An 8,877-nucleotide genomic window follows, 5' to 3' on the forward strand; every position below is an offset into this window, starting at 1 on the left:
GAATGTTGGGCTTGCTATGAATTTCTCGGTCGAGGCGGTTAGTATGACTTGTTTCTTGGTTAACTGATCACCAAAGGCATCGCAAGATTGGAAAGTTGTGAGGTGTGGATAAGTAACGAGGTAGACTACTCCGACTTGAGAGTATTTGGGTGTCCAACCTATGTGCACATTCCTGGTGAGGAGAGATTAAAGTTTGAGGAAAAGTCTAGATGGTGCATCTTTTTGGGACATCAGAAAGGTGTGAAAGGGTTAAAGCTATGGGATCCAATGGCAAACAAGGTGGTGATCAGTAAGGATGTGGTTTTCGATGAGAAAGTCATGTTGCAGCTTACTCAAGAAGAAGAAGAGAAATAGGTGCCACAAAACTGTAGTAGCAACAAGCATGTTGTGCAGGTGGATTAGGGGACTCAAGGCAAGAGTGCAGGGAGTTCTAGCTCGAGAGATCAGCAAGTGGTGCAAGTGGAATCAGAAACTCAGGGTGGAGATGACAATGTTTAGAACACAAGGAGTTTTAGCTCGGATGACCAACAGTCGTGTCATAGTATAGCAGTAGAAATACCTAGACACATTGTTAGGCCACCCACTAGGTACAAATTTGATGATCTAGTGTCTTATGCACTTATCACTAGAAGCGGGGATTCTACTACCTTTTGGAAGGCAATGCATAGCTAGGAGAAAGGTAGTTGGATGGGCTCTATGGTGGAGGAGATGGAATCATTGCATAAGAACCATAAGTGGGACTTGGTGGAGCTTCCTGCTGGGAAAAGGGTGATTGGATGCAAGTGGGTGTACAAGAAGAAAAAACTAGTTTTAGAAAACGAGAGAGAGAAGTTCAAGGCTCGGTTGGTAGCAAAAGGATACTCATAGAGGAAGGGAGTTGATTATGATGAGATCTTCTCTCCTGTGGTCAGGCACATTTCCATTTGGGTAGTGTTGGGATTGGTGGTCCAATACGACATGCATCTGGAGAAAATGGATGTAAATACGATGTTCCTCTATGGTGATTTGGAGGAGCTGATTTACATGACATTGTTAGAAGGGTTTTTCCAACCTAGACAGGGGCACTTAGTTTTTAAACTAAAGAAGTCACTTTACGGGCTGAAGCAATCTCTGAGGCAATTGTACAAATGGTTTGACACCTATATGATATGTATCAGCTATTGGAGGTGTGAGTTTGATTGTTGCGTCTATATGAGGAGTCTTGAGGATGATTCTATCATATTTTTGTTGCTTTATGTCGACGACATGCTGATTGCTGCGAAAGACATGACCGAGGTGAATCAGTTAAAGACTCTATTGGGTAAAAAGTTTGACATAAATGACTTGGGTGCAGCCAAGAGGATTCTTGGCACGTAGATTCACAAGGACGGAGCTGTAATGAGATTGTGGCTATCTCATGGTGGCTATATGGAAAAGGTGTTGGATAGGGTTAGCATGGCTAATGCTAAACCGGTGAGTACACCATTAGAGAGTCATTTTTGGTTGTCTACCACCCAGTGCCCAAAGACGGACGATGAGGTTCGTGATACGTCGAAGGTCCCCTATGACAGTGCAGTGCGGTGTCTAATGTATGTCATGGTATGTATAAGGCCAGAACTAGCACAAGTTGTTAGCATGGTGAGCAAGTTCTTTTCGAATTTGGGTCAATGGCATTGGGATGCAGTCAAGTGGATTATCAGGTACTTGAACGGTACAACCAGATATGGCATTATGTTTAGTAGACAACAGGGTTCACCTCCTTGAATGCAAAGAAACCAAGCTCTGATACCACTGTTAGGGAATAGGTGGGTTATAGAGGTGATGTCCAAAACACAATGGTCCAAAAAAAAAACCCTTCCCCAAGTCCAATCAACTTTAAGTAGAATAATTACTTATCCAAAAACATAAATAGATAACAACCAAACACACAAAATCAACGACATAATCACAAAGAGAACACCAAGATTTATGTGAAAAACCCTTCGGAGTGAAGGGAAAAACCACAGGATTGAAGTCCACTTCCAATATTCTACTATTTCAAGTTAATAGGTTACAATAGGTCTTTACTAGTTAAAACTAGAGGCATACATAAAAACCAATCAACAAAAATCACAAATTCTTGGCATAGAAAAATAATATGAGCCATTACCATCAAGGTGGAATCAAACTTGAATGAGAAATGGAGAGGTCTCACCCAAAAACAGGGGCTTCTATCCAAGCCATGAAACCAAAGTTAAAAAGCTTAGAATGAAAATTAGGCCAACTAAAATGCAAAAGGATGAGTCACAAAAAAACTATCAAAATTTCGACTCAATCGGACAAGAAATCACCATCCGATCTCCATGATCAAGCTAACGACGCAGGCACCTTCAATCTTGAATTTTCAGCAAAAAATTTTCTTCTCTCCCTCACTCTTTCTTAGTTGTCCCAAGGATGCACAAAACTCTATTTTTTTCTACAAAAATAGCTTCCCAAAAAAAATATTTATTTACTTCTCAAAAACGACCCTCCATATTCCAAAGAAAACTACACTCAACTAATAAAGACCCACTCCTTTCCAAGACAACAAAGAGGGTACCAAAGCACAAAGGCTCTTTACTTCCACTTGGATACGAATTTTACTTGGGCATTGACCAAGACTTCCAAGAGAATCTTTTATACATGTAGGTCATTCTCCACATAGGAGGGAAACCCAACAAATTTGTTAGCACTGAAGGAGTCTGTAGGTGAGCTTGATGCACATGGGTGAGCACCAATTTGACCCAAAGGTTTAAGCCTATTAGGTCTTGGGTCCAACAATGTATATAAGTACCCATCATCCACTCAATTTTTCCAATGTGGGACAAACTCACAAGTGAAATTCTAAAAAATATCCCCCTCACTTGTGAGTTCCAATTGCTCCCCTCGAACGGAATATGTCTCCCTCACGGGAGTAAGCTCAATTCTTCAACAGTTACTCAAGTGGGCCTTACTACTGCGTCTTACATGCCTCAGGTTGCATTTCACATGCCTCTGAACCAATCCTACCTCCCACGTCTTCCTATTTGGATCCATCTTCTAGGTCTAGATGATCCTTATTGGCCTCAGTCACACACTTGGTCCTTCAACTGTTAGCACATCAAGAGAATTAGCTTCTTGCCTTGACTTTTATGATGTCACTCACCCAAAGTTACAAAACATCGACTCTGATACCACTCTAATAGTACCGGAGAAGTCCATGGGTGAGTTTGATACACATGAGTGAGCTCCAATGTGGGATAAACTCATAATTGGAATTCTCAACAATAAGAGTGGCACATAGATTTTGTAATAATTTGTTTGCTTGACCTATGTCCACTCCCCAAATCAACATGTTTGAAATTTTCACTAATAACTTTAGTAATACAATTTCCAAGACAACCGTATCAACAACCCATATCATAGCAACAAGGACAACAAAGCACTACGGGGTTAACACAACCTCAACCATAGGGCCCTTTGGCCAATCTCAATGTCATAGCACCCTGGGACACACAACCCATCGGGATTACACCCAAATAACACACAGTGCTTAGTGCACCAGGACACATGTCCCACCAAGAGTACACCCAAATAAAGAATAAAAGTATTACTGTAAGAACCCGATTTGGTACAAGACCAAACCGTTGACAGTTTCAGGCAGGCTGAGGTCTTTAAGTTGCGAGAAAGCTAATATTTTTTTTGGTTCTCACTCTCTCTCTTAGGGTTTTCTCTCTTTCTCCCTCTTCCTTTTCCTATAATTTGTGTCCCACTCTCTTTCACCCAAATTCTCTCCACTCTCACTCCCCGATCCTATCTCTCTCCTTCCCAATTCTCTCTCTCTCTCTCTCTCTCTCTCTCTCTCTCTCTCTCTCTCTCTCTCTCTCTCTCCTCGACAAGGTTTAAGAAACTGGGGTTTCATCCTCTGAACGTTGCAGGCACGATTTTAGGAACTTGGTAGGCCTATCTTCTAGAATAGGTAAGGGGAATAGATTATGTCAGTTTATTTTGAAATTGAACCGATTAAACTTGAGTATTTGGATACAAAAATATTATATTGGATTTTTTGAATGAATCGGGCGGTTGGAAATTATTGATTTTGATTTATTATAACGTATTTGGGGAAAGTTAAAGTGAGTAGGGTGATCATCTCCTTTTTCTTGTAAAAATATGTATTTTGAGTTAAATTAAAACTGTAGAGGTGATCATACCTTTATTTTCAATAAAATAGACTGAGAATATTATGATATACTTTCTATGGACAGTTTAGTAGATTATGATATTAACACTCAAATGGTGTGGCATGAGAATAGTTTATTTGCATAATCTAACTTGTTGGAATTACTACAGTATTGTATGGCGAAAAATGTGGTATTATACTGACTTCTCAAATTGTTGGGAATAATGCGGATATTATGAATTGGACGGTTTAATACCGATCCCGTGGATGGTTGGAAAATTGTGGAAAGATTATTGCAAACTATGTGTTAAGAAAATGAGATGATTTTATTGTTTTATTATGTAGATTGCAATATATGGTTTAAGAACCCTGAAGGACTAGGTGTGTTGAAAGCTCGGTACCGCAACTAGTGAGATTACTAGTGCAGCCACACTGTTGTGGAAGTGTGGGCAGTGGATAATCGATTTGGCTTGAGAAGGGTTATGTACCCTCCTGGGTCCAAACCAAGATGTGGTAGGCAAATCATACTTGCGGACGTGTTACTTTGACTTAGCTGTGGTTTGATCAATCAAGCTAAGTCCAGTTTTCGAATCGCACAACCCGTTATAGGGGTTAAACATGTCTTTAGTCCAAATGAGGAGTTGTTCTCTGCATATTTGTATATTTATGTAATTGGGGCTATTACTGAGCCGAAATTATGTTTTGAAGGAAAATACGTATTTTAAATTATATAGGTGTGAGTACTGTTTACAAATGTCATGTTAGTTAAAGTTAAATTAATGGATGTATATTGCTTACACTAAAACTCATGTTAGTCACACATTGATAATAATCTATTCCTTCTTACTGAGAGGTGTCTCAACCCAATAATCATTTCATATATCAGGACATACAGGGAATCAAGCTTTGCGAGCTTTGGGAAAGGGTGAGATAATATAGTTTAGAGTAAGTGTTTTTAAATTACTGAATTAATTATGTTTCTATATCTCTTGGGTTGTAATATTGTTATTTGGAGACACCTATATGTTTGTGATGGTTTAGTACTCTGGTATAGTATTCGAGATTTATATTATTTCCGCTACTTGGATTGAATTAATGTACACTACAAGAAAAAAAGGTATGATTTATTTTATGTTAAACAGGATAATGTATGTATAAGCGTTATTGTAGGTTATAGGATATGTAGTATTTTGGTTTCAGGAGAATTTTATTTTATGTATTTGTAATCTCCCAGAACCCTGAATGTAACCACGGTATTCCTTCGCCACAAATGAGGGTAAGTAATAAATAAGTAATCTATTTTCCTCAAAGGATGGTGTTCAATACAGATAGTAAATTTCAATGACGAAATTTTTTAAGGAGGGGAGAATGTAGAGACCCTAAGAATTATAGTAATTAAATAATAAAAGAAATAAGAGAAAAGGATTTTTCTAAGGGGGCTCAGCAAGAACTCGTCGACAAGCACAGAATATTCGTCGACGAGTGGCTTCTTGGGTACGTCAACGAGGACACGTGTCTTGTCAACGAAGAGAAACCAAAAGGGGTTATATTAGAGCTTGAAGTTCGTCGACGAAGGTTGTGAGCTCGTCGACGAACTCCCTTCTTGGACTCGTCAACGAGGTGACGTGTCTCGTTGAAGAGGCCGCACTTTATGAATAAGCTTAAATCGAAAATCAACGAGAAATTTAAATGCAAATTTTCCTTCTCTCTCTAAAAATTGCCCTCCTGAATTCTCTCTACATTTCTAGCTTCATTCTTTGCCGGTTTGACGATCAGAAGCCACCACGCTACTCCTAGGAAGATTCTCTACAAGTCTGATGGAGTAGATTGTTGGTTATGCTAACTTAGGCACCATCCCAAAATTTGGGTAGGTTGGTTATTTTAAGTTTTATAAGGTATTTGGTATTTTTGGACTGAGGAAAATGTATTAGGTGAGTTAATACTAGAGTTTCATGGGGGAAATGTGAATTTTTGTGTGTTGAGCTGGGAACACACACGGTAGCAAATTTGGTTATTTTTGTGGGCTTCTCAGTAACTTAGGTAAGAGGAGAAATTAAGTCAATATTTTCATGAAATTATTTATTATTATACAACATTTATTTTCAGAAATTACATATGATATAATACAGTGTTTGGGAATACTACTGTGAACAGAGAAATGAATTTTATACATTTTAGCAGAAAACATGGTTTCAGTTCAGATTTTATATTTAGAATAATATTCGCATTTGTGTGGTATGAGTATGATTTTCTATGAAAATTATGTTATACCAAAATATTATGATCTCTTAGAATAAGCATATTATAATAGTTTTCAAAAAAACCATAAAAATAGTACAGGAACTATAATTTTTAAATAATACGAAAATAGTGCAGAAATATCAAGATTCAGTATGTTATGTTTTATGCTGGCGCAAGCGCTGTGATTTATACTATATGATATATCAACATAGATGTCATGATGTATACGATATGATATGCCGGCGCAGATGTCATGATTTATGTCGGCTTAGATGCTGTAAATATGTATGTTATGTCAGAATTCATGAAAATATGATCATGTTAGATATTTTTATAAAATATGAAACAGTTATGTATCAGTATTATGAAATGTATTATATGTTATCAGAACCTAGATGACTTAGTTTATTTTCACGAAGCACGGTACCATAACTATATGTTTAAGATTATGTTTATGTTAGTGCTACCACACATCTCAGATAGAATGTGGGATATGGCAGTCGATGTGGCTTCATGGTAGTGTAGGTGTCCCACTGGCAGTTCAGACTAGGTGGGGCAAGCCCATCGTTCTTACAGACTTATGTTTGACTTAACGTGGTTAGCCAGCCATTGCTAGGTCCTGCCTTCAAGCCGCACATTCCTGTCATGTGGGGGGTAAGACATGACACCAGCTAGCTATCCATCCTTGGTATTATTTCAGTATTGTATAGTTATATAAGATGATTCACATGTACAGAAATTTAGTATGTTATATTATGTTATGTCAAATCATGTTTTATTCAGAAACTATACAAGCAGTTTTACATGTTATACAATTAAGTACAATCCATGTTTATGTCACAATAATACTCATGTTGCCACACACTGATGTTAGTTTATCTCCCTTACTGAGAGGTGTCTCATCCCAACATTACAAACATTTTAGGAAATATAGGTAAGAGAGCGAATAGAGCCCCGCAACAGTAGAAGTTGGCTGAGTTACCCTGTCGAAAGGGTAAGTAGTCAAGCTAGGGTCAAATGGGTTTTTGGATTGAGACCCTAGGATACTTTTTGGTCTTCTTGCGGATGATTGTATATATATGTATATATATATATATATATATATATATATATATATATATGATAGACTCAGTAGAACTCTCGTATTGTGTTTGGTGTTATATAGTATGTATGTAATTCTTATGTTTTCTGCTGCTTAGGTATCGGAGATGTATGACAGGTATATCCCTAGTACCTATAGGTCCAGGTTGATCATGATTAATTCAGTTTTAGTGGGTTGTCAAGGTTATTATAAATGCTGTTATATGGGAAAAAAATATAACGAAAATAAGCAGGTCGTTACAATATATATATACCTTGTAAAAGAATGTGAAATTCCTTCCTGGCCAATCAGGAAGTGAATTCCAAATAGCGACGCCCCTCCTGCGCCAACTTTTATTCTCTCTCTCTCTCTCTCTCTCTCTCTCTACTTTCTCTTTTCTTAACCACTCTCTCTTTCTCTCCTCAATTTCTTCTCCGATTCTCGGGCTGTTAAAGAATGGAAAATACCATTGGGCTCCATTCTCCGCCACCGACATTTTTACCGGAGCGAATTTGTCATAGGAGCAACGTAGGCATATCCCCTTGGGTAAGGTAAATTCTCACTTTACCTCAATTTTTCTTAAATCCTAAGTCAAATGGATGATCAGACACCACCACGAGAATATAGGGATGATTCTCTACAAGTCTGGTGGAGCGGATTTCTCGTGGGGTCGTCATAGGCATAGCCCCAAAATTAGGATAAGGGGGTTATTTAGAGATTAATTTTTATTTAATTATTGTAGATTTGGAAATGTTAAAATATTGGGCATTTTGGGATTGAACTAAGATTATTAAATTCAGGGTTCGGGTGAGTGTCACGGGTATGATTTCGTGATCCCTACAGGCGTAGTTCAGGAAACCAGGTAAGGGAATAGATTAAGTCAAGTTTTTCAGAAAATTTAATTTTGATTATTCATTATATGTTTTAGAAATGTTATGTATGATATAATTAGTTTTGGGAAATACTGATGTTGAATTGAATAAATCATGATTTTATATTTAATAATATTTTATCAATAAATTATGTTTTTTTTAGGCCAGATAATATTATATAGAATTACTCACTCGTGTGGCATGAGTAAAAATTGAATGTATTAACAGTATATCAGAATATGTTTATATTTCATGGAACAAACATAATATTACAGTGATTTTAGAAAGATGATAATCAGTACAGAAATTAAGATATTTTTCAATACATTATGATATGATAGTCGGCGCAAATGTCGTGATAGTATAGCCAGCGCAAATGCCGAGATATGATAGCTGGCACAAATACTGAGATATGATAGCCAGCGCAGATGCTGAGATATGATAGTCGGCGTAGATGTTGTGATCAGTATTATTATGATGTTATGATTCAGAAAAATATGAAATAACTGTTTTATTTAGAAATATAT

The sequence above is a fragment of the Malania oleifera genome, chromosome 6 (genome assembly GCF_029873635.1).
Source record: "Malania oleifera isolate guangnan ecotype guangnan chromosome 6, ASM2987363v1, whole genome shotgun sequence".
In the NCBI taxonomy this organism is placed as follows: Eukaryota; Viridiplantae; Streptophyta; class Magnoliopsida; order Santalales; family Ximeniaceae; genus Malania; species Malania oleifera.